Source organism: Anas platyrhynchos, chromosome 8 (genome assembly GCF_047663525.1).
Source record: "Anas platyrhynchos isolate ZD024472 breed Pekin duck chromosome 8, IASCAAS_PekinDuck_T2T, whole genome shotgun sequence".
Classification (NCBI taxonomy): Eukaryota; Metazoa; Chordata; class Aves; order Anseriformes; family Anatidae; genus Anas; species Anas platyrhynchos.
In genome coordinates, this window is record NC_092594.1 from 18044025 (window position 1) to 18053657 (window position 9633).

The window sequence follows — 9633 nt, forward strand, 5'->3', positions numbered from 1 at the left end:
AAGCAAATACAGTGCTGGGGTGTAAACAGAAATGCAGACAGCAAAACACGTGTTGCAATCTCTTCGTTCCGCTCAGCGTGCTGCGGTTTCGGCTGCAGTACCTGAATGGGGGGCTGGAGCTGTGCCCTGGAAGAGGACGTGCTGCTGTAATTCCTCGAGCTGTGCTTCTGGGCTGGCAAGAGCAGAACTGCTCGCCTGCTGCCTCATGGCTTGGGTGTTGAGTGATTTCCCACTGAAACAGCTTTTTTTCTCCAGGAAGGCAGGCTGGTGCCGGAGTGCTGACTGGGGAAATCGGGTTCCCTCTCTTTCACGTGCTGCTCTCCCAGAGCTTGATTCCTGGCCTCTGCAGAGTTCATGAGGAGTGCCCATGACCTGTCGTGTTTTGGCAGTTTTGTATTTGGCCGCTCTGTTGTCTCGTTCAGCAGATGTTGATGTTTTCCAAGAGGGCTGTTGCATGCGTGGCTTCAAGTAGCGTCGGGCAGTGCCTTTGCGAAGGCAGATGTGCTAGGTGTAAATTCCTGAAATACAACCCAGTCTCTGGGTCACCTTGTTCGGGCGTCTTTAGTCATGCATAGAGAGACTGCAGGCAGGATGTGCACAACCTGGCTAATAAATACAGCTTTATGGCTGGAACAGATCCCTAGTGGAATAGGCAGATCCCATTGCTGTTTTTCACCTCTGTGATTATTTCCTATAGAATTTTCAAGGTTTGTGCTTCCTCTTGACTCTTTGAGCCACTGACTTTCGCCGCTGTAGCAATCCTGTAACCGTTTTATCTTGCATAGCTCTGCTTTATGGCTTTTCCCACAGCTTAACAATTTCCTCCCCCCATTTTAGGGAGCTGGGCTGCGTTGAAGCTAGGTCACTGGGCACTGCTGAACCTCTTCAAGGGGAGGCAGAAGGCATCCGAGGATTACACCATCCCCGATCCTGGAGGCAGTGTTTCTGAAGGCTGAGCAGCTAGCAGTGTCGATGTGAGTGATGGGTTAGGTGGCAGGGGAGGGGATAGGTAAGAGCCAACCTCAAGCACCAGATCCAGCCCCATCCCACTGCTGGTGTTGGGGCTGAGGCTGCAGTGCCTGCCTTCCTAGTCCCATAGGAGACAGATCTGAACTCGTGGCTGCTTAAAAGGGACTTGGACTCACAGCGTGGTTCTGGGTTTTGCTGGGCTGCAGTGCTAGACATCTGAAAGAGGAATTAATCTGCAGGTGCTTCGTTGGAGCTGGTGTGTGGCTTTCCAGGCACACAAGCCAGTTCTCAGGGTCAAAAGGCTGGACTGTGCTGATTGATCTTAGCCAGAGTCATGAGAACATCTAAATGCAACTCCCCAGGCACTGGAGGGGGATGACTTGGCAAAGAACAAGAGGCCCAAGAAACAAATGGTACCCAGATCACACCGTCTTTCACAGAGGGCAAAGGCATGCATGTCTCCTCTCCAAGCACACCGCTGCTTAAACGGGGGCTCAGCAGTTTTCCCAGATGTTAGCTCGCTAACAAAAGGGCTAAACAAACAGCAGCAGATGGCGAGTCCCCAGTTGTCGTGCACTGCCAAGCCAGATGATGACTCCAAAATGCATTTTGCAGTGTTGCTGCTCGCAGTGGGTTAGTTTGAAGGAGCAATGAGCTACAGCCAGAGGAAATGAGAGAGCAGCAGGAACGTTGTTATACCCTTCTCAGCTGTGATTAGGAAAGAGTATTGGAAGATGATGGCTCTCCTCTGGGCTCTGTGTGTTAGCACTGCAGCAAGGGTAAATGCAGAATTAATGCGAGTTTTTTTTTTTTTTTTTTTTAAGACTTTCTTCAGAAACTCTTTACAAAGAGTATTGCTCCCAGGGACATTTACATTAGAAGAGACAGAGGTTATTTTGAGAGTCCTTTCCCAAAAGAGCTCTCTGTTATGTGATGTTCCAGCTAGAAAGGCCTTCTCCAGAGGGTCTGATGCCTTTGTTGTTGATGCCTTTGTTCAGTACTGCCCCTGGCTTGGTCTCTGCTTAAAGACAGTGAAAATCCTGGCTCACCAACCCCTCTGGAAATCGTTCCCTGCTACTTTCAGGTAGGTGTCCAGGAACGTGGCCCCAAGATCAGGGACAAGTGGCTACACAAGCAGTTAAAATTAAAAGCTTTTTGTCTTGGTTTCACTGTGAGAGCAAATTTACATTTCCTTCCATTTTCAAGGTCGTTCCTTCCATTTTCAACCCGGGGTTTCTGCGGTGGATCCGAGCCACCAGACTTTACATCCAGGAGCTGCTAATGTCAGTGATGGCATTTCTCCAGCCGCCTGCTTCGAATGCCGCTTGGGTTTTGTTTATGCACAAGGGACTCGTGTTTTGTGAGCGCCCCATCCACCACAGGGGACGTCTCTGTGAGCAGAGGCCCGGCACTAATGCCATCCTGCACGGCTGTGAATGAATTCGCCCTTTATTCAGCCTTACCCACCCCTGCTGAGCCGCGAGCTCCGCACTGCACACACGGGCGCTGCCGTTTGCAGTGCTTGTTCAGCTGGGCTTCCACACCCCGCTGCCTCTAATCCTGGACAAAACCTGGGCCACGGAGGAGAAAACACAACGAGACTTCTATTCTTAGCCTGCGACGCCTCAGAGCTGGATCTCTGGGGTGCAGGGTGATGAATATGCAGTTGCTGGAGCTCTTGACAAAGCAGTGAGTAGCGGTGTTTGTCGTTAGCGCTGCACGTATGCTCCTCTCCCATTGGATCTGTAACCTTCACTGCAGCTTTTCACAGTTACATAAATACGGCCTATTTTTCCCTACGAATTAACATCTTGCCTGCTAAGTTTAGGCTTTCACATGCATACAAAACAAGCCATCTGATTTTTTTTCACATGCAGCTGGAGTCCTGGCTCAACCGGGAGGAGCGGTCCCTGCCCGTACAACGCCTTCACGGTGGTGCTGAACGACGGGGCTGAGCGTCCCCCTGCGAGTGGCACAACCCCACGAAGTCCTGGACATCTCACCGCAAACACCGTGCGAGGTGCCTTGTCCTTTCCCCGGGGGAAAGTCAGACCCCAGCTGTGAGGATGCCAGAGGGGCTGCCTTCCTGGCAGGCTGTGAGGCTCCCTGCGTGTCCTGGAGGCTGCAAGGTTGGCTGCATGCTTTGGAGCACACAGCAGATGGTTGCTCACTACCCAGAAAATACAGATGTGGTTGTCTTTTTTTTTTTTTTCTCCTACACAAAGATGGCTTTTTGCCCCCCTACTAAAAACGCACTGGGAGATCTGTAGAAAAAAACAGCCCTGTAGGGAACGGATGACACTAAGAAATCTCCCAGCCCTGGGGTGGAAGAAAAGTGATTTACATTTGCTGAGACTCAGGTTGGATTTATTACTGAAATAAATTTATTACTTATTGTCTGGGTGCTGGATTTTGCTTAGCAGGGCCTGGTCCTGTCCTACTCTGCTGTAGAGGTGTGTGATCTCAGGTGAGTGCTAACGGTGTACTGCTGAGCACATACATACAGTCACTGAGAGACGGAGCTGGCAGCACGCTGTGCTCTCAGGGTAACTGCTGTGGAGGGCATCGGAGACTTTCTGTGCTCATAATTCAGCGCATCACACCTATCGATTTTATTAGCAGTCAGCCGTGAGGCTAGATCTCCGTGTCTTTTCTGAAAACCTTACAGTAAGGAGCTGTGATAAACAGGTGACTGGCAGTTTTCAGGGGAGGCCGTAATACCTCAACCATCTGGCCTCTCTTTTAGTTTAATTCTGGCCAAACTGAGCACCCCAAGTAAAACCTCCGAGTGGTGAGGCACTAGGACAGAAGAAGGGAGGAGGTGTGGGATTTTTCAAGAGCTGACAGAGGCATTAGGCACAAAGCTTTTTCTTCCCTGCGAGCTGGCCTGCACTTCTGAGCACATGATGCTTTTGAAAAGCGTGCTATTAAATATGTGGAATCCCCTTCAGGGATGATTAGGGCTAGATCTGTGAATTCCTGGCTTTTTGGGATTGTCACTGGAGCAGATCAGCGGTGTCAGGGACTGCAGGCAGCTCTGCACAGCCTCCAGCACCCCTGCCATGCCTCTGGACCTGTATTAGCATGATGCAGGTAATGGGAATGATGGGCAGAGGCTAAGATTTCAGTGTAGGTGCTTTGGGTACGTGCTGCTTGCTTTCTGGCTCTGCTGATGCAATGCTGTCTGTATCAGCTTCGGGTCAGATTAGTCCTACTGCATCCCTCAACACAGCTGAGGAGGACTGGGGTTGAAGATTTTTGATTTCCAAGGGAGGAAAGGGGCAGTCAAGATAAAAACTGAACTCTGTATCAGCACAATCATTTCCTTCTCTCAGGTAGGACCCTTTCCCTCCCAGGTAAAAGCAAACAAAGACCACAAAGGCCCCAGTACCGAGCTGGCAGTTTTTCTGCCCACCCCTGGCTGCGCTGATACGAGGAGCAGGGCTGGTCCTGGGGGTGATCTCCGTTTCAATTGGATTAGCGGTGGGCCTTTGATGCTGGGAGAAAATGTTAGCCTGTGCTGGTGCCTATAGCTGCAAGATTTTTTATTTATTTATTTATTTTCCCTTGCTATTGTTGGTGCTTTAAAATGGTGGATTGTTTTTTCCTCTGAATTTTTGCACGCAGGGTATCCGTGGCATTGCGACTAACACCGGGGCTGAGCTAGTTAAAAATAAGGCTAATTGGAGCGAAAGGAAAACGTGTTTTAGGAGAGAGAACCGCGTTGAGCAAAGGCTGGAGCAAAAACTTGCAGATGGCAGGAGTGTTTGCAGGTGGGGGAAGAATTGGGGCTCGTTTTCCTGCTCTGGCAGCACAAGCCTGGCCTCCTGCCCTGCAGTCCTTCCACGCAGCTCTGGAGATGTTGCCCGGTCCTTAGGGCCTGAGCAGTGCAGGCACTGGCAGCGCTGCAGCCTGCATCTCTATCCGGGCTGTCAGGACACAAGCAACGATTGCCAGCCAGCCTCCTGAGGAGTGATTTGTGCTGGAAAATCTTAGGAAAGAACCACCATCTGCTGGAGAAGAGGATGAGCCCGTCTAACTCGCTTCGTTTATGTTTTAATTAAGGCTGGAGCAGCAGCCTCCAGAGATGAGAGAGGAATCCCAGCTCAGCCGGGCAGTTTACTCTGTTTGTGTTTCATCATGCCAGTGTTCATTCAGCTGCTCACGTGGTTCAGGTCGAGCACGTGCTCAGGTGTTTTGCTGCAGTGACCTCCCGGTGCCACGTCGCCTCCCCGTGTAGTGGCTGATAACCCCAGCAAATCCTTGCTCCGGGACCTGGATGCCCTGTAAGCCCCAGGCTTTGAAACAGCAGTGATAAGAGCAAAGAATCACAGACCTTGTCCATCATAAATGGATTTGTGACCGCAGCCCGCAGATCTCAGGGATGATTTCTGCCATTCAGGAAATGAGCGGGTTGGCAGAGCGTTCGGCTTGCAAAATGCAGGCTGCCTGCAAGCACCTGGAGTGATCTCTCAGCAGAAAATGAACCCCGTCCGTCAGCAGGGCTCACTCCCTGGCCTGTGTTCAAGCATCAGCCCTCAGCCCAAACCTACCGGGGATGGAGCATCTGCAGCAGGGGATGGTTGTGGGGTGCTGTCTGTCGGGGTGGATCTGTCTCAGATCCCCACCGACTGCCTTACAGACGCTGCCATGTTGACAGCAGCAGCGATGCTGAAAGCTGGGAGGACTCCAAGGCTGCACAGAGCAGCTCTGTCAAGTCCAATCCTTTCTGCCTCCCTGCTCCACACTTAACAGGATCCTCTCCAAAGCACACGCCGAGGCACCAACGCGTTTCCTAGCGTGTAACTGCTCCTGGGCACGGGAGCGTTTCCTCTGAGAACAATTATGGAATGGCAGTAAAGTGCATTACAGGGGAAATCCTTTGATTTCTCTCTTGCACAGTGCCCCTCTCAGCCTGGAGCCTCCCACACTGCTAAGCTGTTGGTTTTGCATCCTACCTGCCTGGAGGGATCGAGGAGGGAGCCGGAGCACGCCGGCCGGGGCCCGGAGCCATCTCCCACTGGAGGCATCTGCTCGGCTGCAGCCATCCCAACACGTGTCCAGCAGACACTTTTACCACTGACACGGGGGAGAGCTGAAATAGCTGCCATCCTCTTGAGCTAAGCCGGAGACAGAACAACGGAGCACGCTTTTATGTAACTCGTTTTTATTTTTAAACAGCCTTTTATTTTCAAGGGGAACTCAACTCAGTGGGCGTCTGCTATCTCCTGCCCTGCCTCGTTACTGCAGAAGTGGCTTCTTTTGTCAGTACCCCCTCCTATCCAGGATATCAGCGGTGTGGATTCCTCACCTGCCCCTCAAACTCAAGCTCTCCTTGTTTGACCCTTCAGGATTTCCTGCCTGCCAGGGCTGATGTGGAGAATGATCTGAGGCTTAAGGTGAACAGAAAAAATAACCCTTTAAAATTTTTCTCTTTGTGTGTTTCCTGATGCTACAGGAGCTTCTTTTTGGAAGGGGAAGCTGCTCCTGTGGTTCTTCTAATAGGATAGTCTGTGATTTGTCTTGCAGCTTAGGAAGCTGTTGAGATGAGCTGTAATTCTCTTTCGCCCAGGCACTCACCTTGTACTGGACCAAGTGTGTCTTACCCCGGACCCTAAAACAGGCAGGCAGCCTGACGGTGAGCAGAGCGTTGCGTGTTATCTGCCAGTTACTAACTACTTTTAACATTAACAGCTTTCATTGTAAACAGTGGTGGAAACAGCACACTCTGGAGGCAAATTAATTACCGATTTTGGCTCACATAGGTACCAGTCTGGCTTTTGGACAAATTTGGAATCCCTGGGTGTCAGAGACCAAACAATGCTTCATCTCACAAGTAGCTTTGTAGGATTTTCACTCCATGGTAAGAGCAGTTGTTCCTTCCAGTCCTCCAGCAAGAAATAAAACAAAACAACAAAAAAAAGACACATGCAAAAAGAAGCCTAACAAAACCAAAGCTCCCTTGGGATGCAGCAGAAGTCCACCAAGGCTGAGGCTTGTGGTTGAACGTGCAGATCACCTGCGTTCCTGAGGCAGTGAGTGCTGCAGGGAAGTGGCTACCCCAAATACTTGGTCAGTCACAGATCCTTCATCACAGAGCTCTTTCTAGAGAGGTCGCAGAAGCACCAGAATCTTATGTAAACCAACCAAAAAATGAACTCAGCTATGGGGATGTAGCTATTAAATGTCACAGCAGGCTGAAGAAATACATTCTCGATGCCAGGCTAAAACCACTTGGACTCGCAAGCCATGAAGCACACCCCAAAACAAGCTCCTTGCCTCACAGTGCCAGCAGAGAGAGAGATGCTGGCACAGGCCCAGGGAAGGTCACAAAGTAAGAGCAAACACAGTCCCGAAGAAGTTCAATGCCTTGTGGCATGGATCGCTGTAAAGATGACGAGGCCTTGAAGTCAGAAACGAGGAGTGGAAGCGACAGGCCCAGCATGACAGCTGGTTAAGCATGAAATAATGGAATCCCAGAGAGGCACACAGCCCCCCGAGGAAATGGAACAAGAGTGAGAAGACAGAGAGTAGTCTGCTTAAATGTCAAGGTGAAGGAGTTTATTCAAGGCAAGCCCACCGGAGATGTCAGCCAAGCAAATAAGGTAGTCAGCGTAGCTGCCTTCTGATGTTGGAGCCCCAAAGTGAGAAGAGAGGTCAGCTGCCAGCCCTGGGGAGCGTTATCCTCCCTGGGGGGGCAGAAACCATGCAGCTACCAGCTGGGCTGGCTGGGTATCGCTGATGTTTGTGCAGCTGTACTGGAAGGAGCGGATGGCTTCAGGCTATGCAGCTCTAGCAGTTGGGTGGCAGAAGCTGGGACCAAGTGAAACCAGTGAAGGTCTTTGGTCAGGAAGAAGTTTTGGGGTAAAAAGTGCTCAAATGATGATCAGTAGGGGCATGGATAAAATACATGTAATAGGCAGGGAGGCATTTTAAATAACAGGGTGAAAAGGACCCTGGAGGTGATGTTCTTGTCCAGGGAACTGGCTGGCAAATTCCCTTCCACCCTGTCCAGCGACAGGCAACGGTTTCAGTGCCGCATGTATTTGTGTCTGCTGTTAGCAGGTCACGAGGAAACTGCTTTAAGGTATTTTTTAGAGATTTAAAATTTTGGATGGGATTCAAACCTAATATCAAAATGAGTTATTTTATTAAAAGGTTTTAAATAGAAGGTAGAGAATAGTCAGAAACATGAGGGCCATTTTAGGAGGAATTTGCTATAAACCTCTTCTATCTCACAGAAGCTTTCTAAAATATTACCCTGTAAAATACAATTCTCTTTATCTGCAATTTAATTACATTTCCCATAGTGCCTGTGTCAACACAACTCACTCACTTTGTTCTCTCTTAACTCCATCCCACCCCAGGAAAATAAAAGAAAAATGGTGTTTTGCAGAGCTGTTTGTGGGTTGCTCCAGGACCTCACCGAGCTCATGAAAAGGGGGTGCTGACAGCCTGGAGAAATAGGGACTGGGGTCTCTGCCCATACAGGTGGTGGCTGTGAGACAGCAACGTGTAAAACTGGAGGACAACAAGCAGGAGCCCTCGTTCCTTGGCCTCTTCCACCCCACTGATGTCCTGGAGGTGCTGCAGCCAGTGTCACTTGTGACATCCTGCAGTTGCCCTGGGAGTGTGGAAGGGCATTAAAACAGAAATGACATGCTCAGAGTTGAACCCTTGGTGATGTTGTATTAAATTTGGCTTGGGTTTGGGGCAAGGGCTGAAGCTGATTGTTATTTAACTTGAACAAACCAGCCTGTTGTACCAGAGGCATGGGACGGACCTCAACCTTTGACCTTGGCTGAGAGGATGTTGTATCAGCCGCTGCGTTTTTATTTTTTTATTTTTAGATGTTTGTCTCCTCAGAACCAGAGACGTGATTAACCCAAGTCAGGATGACCTGGGCTTTGCGATGGGAGGGTGAGAGCAAGGCGATTGTTGTTCCCTTGCCAGGTTGAGCTGTGAAGGGGGGGATCCGGGTCGGAGAGCTGGGATCACTCCTGCAGCACTGCTAATCCCTGTGCTTTCAGGGAGTTCTGCAGGACTCCTTCCCCAGGGATGTTGCTGGTGATAATGTGCCATCTCTACACATGTTTCCCGTCAGTAGCACAAGGATGTCAGGCCCAGCACCGCTTTAGCAGAGGAGAGGTGGGTGACTACGGGTTTCTAGGAAAAAGACAGGAGAATAAGGAGAAAAATAGGGACTGGTGTAACTGCAGACACTTTTTTTTTTTCTTTTTTTTTTTTTTTCACTAATGCAGTGGCCAGCTCCAGCAGGATCATAAAGAGCATAGCACAGCCCCTGTGTTGGGGTTCTGGTGGCTGAGCCAAGCCCCGATTTGGGGTCGTGCTGCTGCCCCACCACGTGTGCTGGGGGCTGGGTTCCCATGAAAGTCCCACTGGGGTGCACTGGGGACCCCGTATACATCCTCTGCTGGATGAGGATGGGGGTATGAGGGTGCAGGAGAGGAGAGGGAATGGGAATGGGAGCTTGTGCTGTGGGGTGAGCAAACCACGGGAGGTCCAAGCCAAGGCAGGGAGCCAGTAGGGCTGCACACATCAGGAGAGATGAGGGGTCGGTCGCATCCCTGATGAGCCAGGTGGGTTTCTTTTTCCCATGCCCTGCAGCAGGGCTCTCCCTTGCCCGTTAACGATTTCATTTGA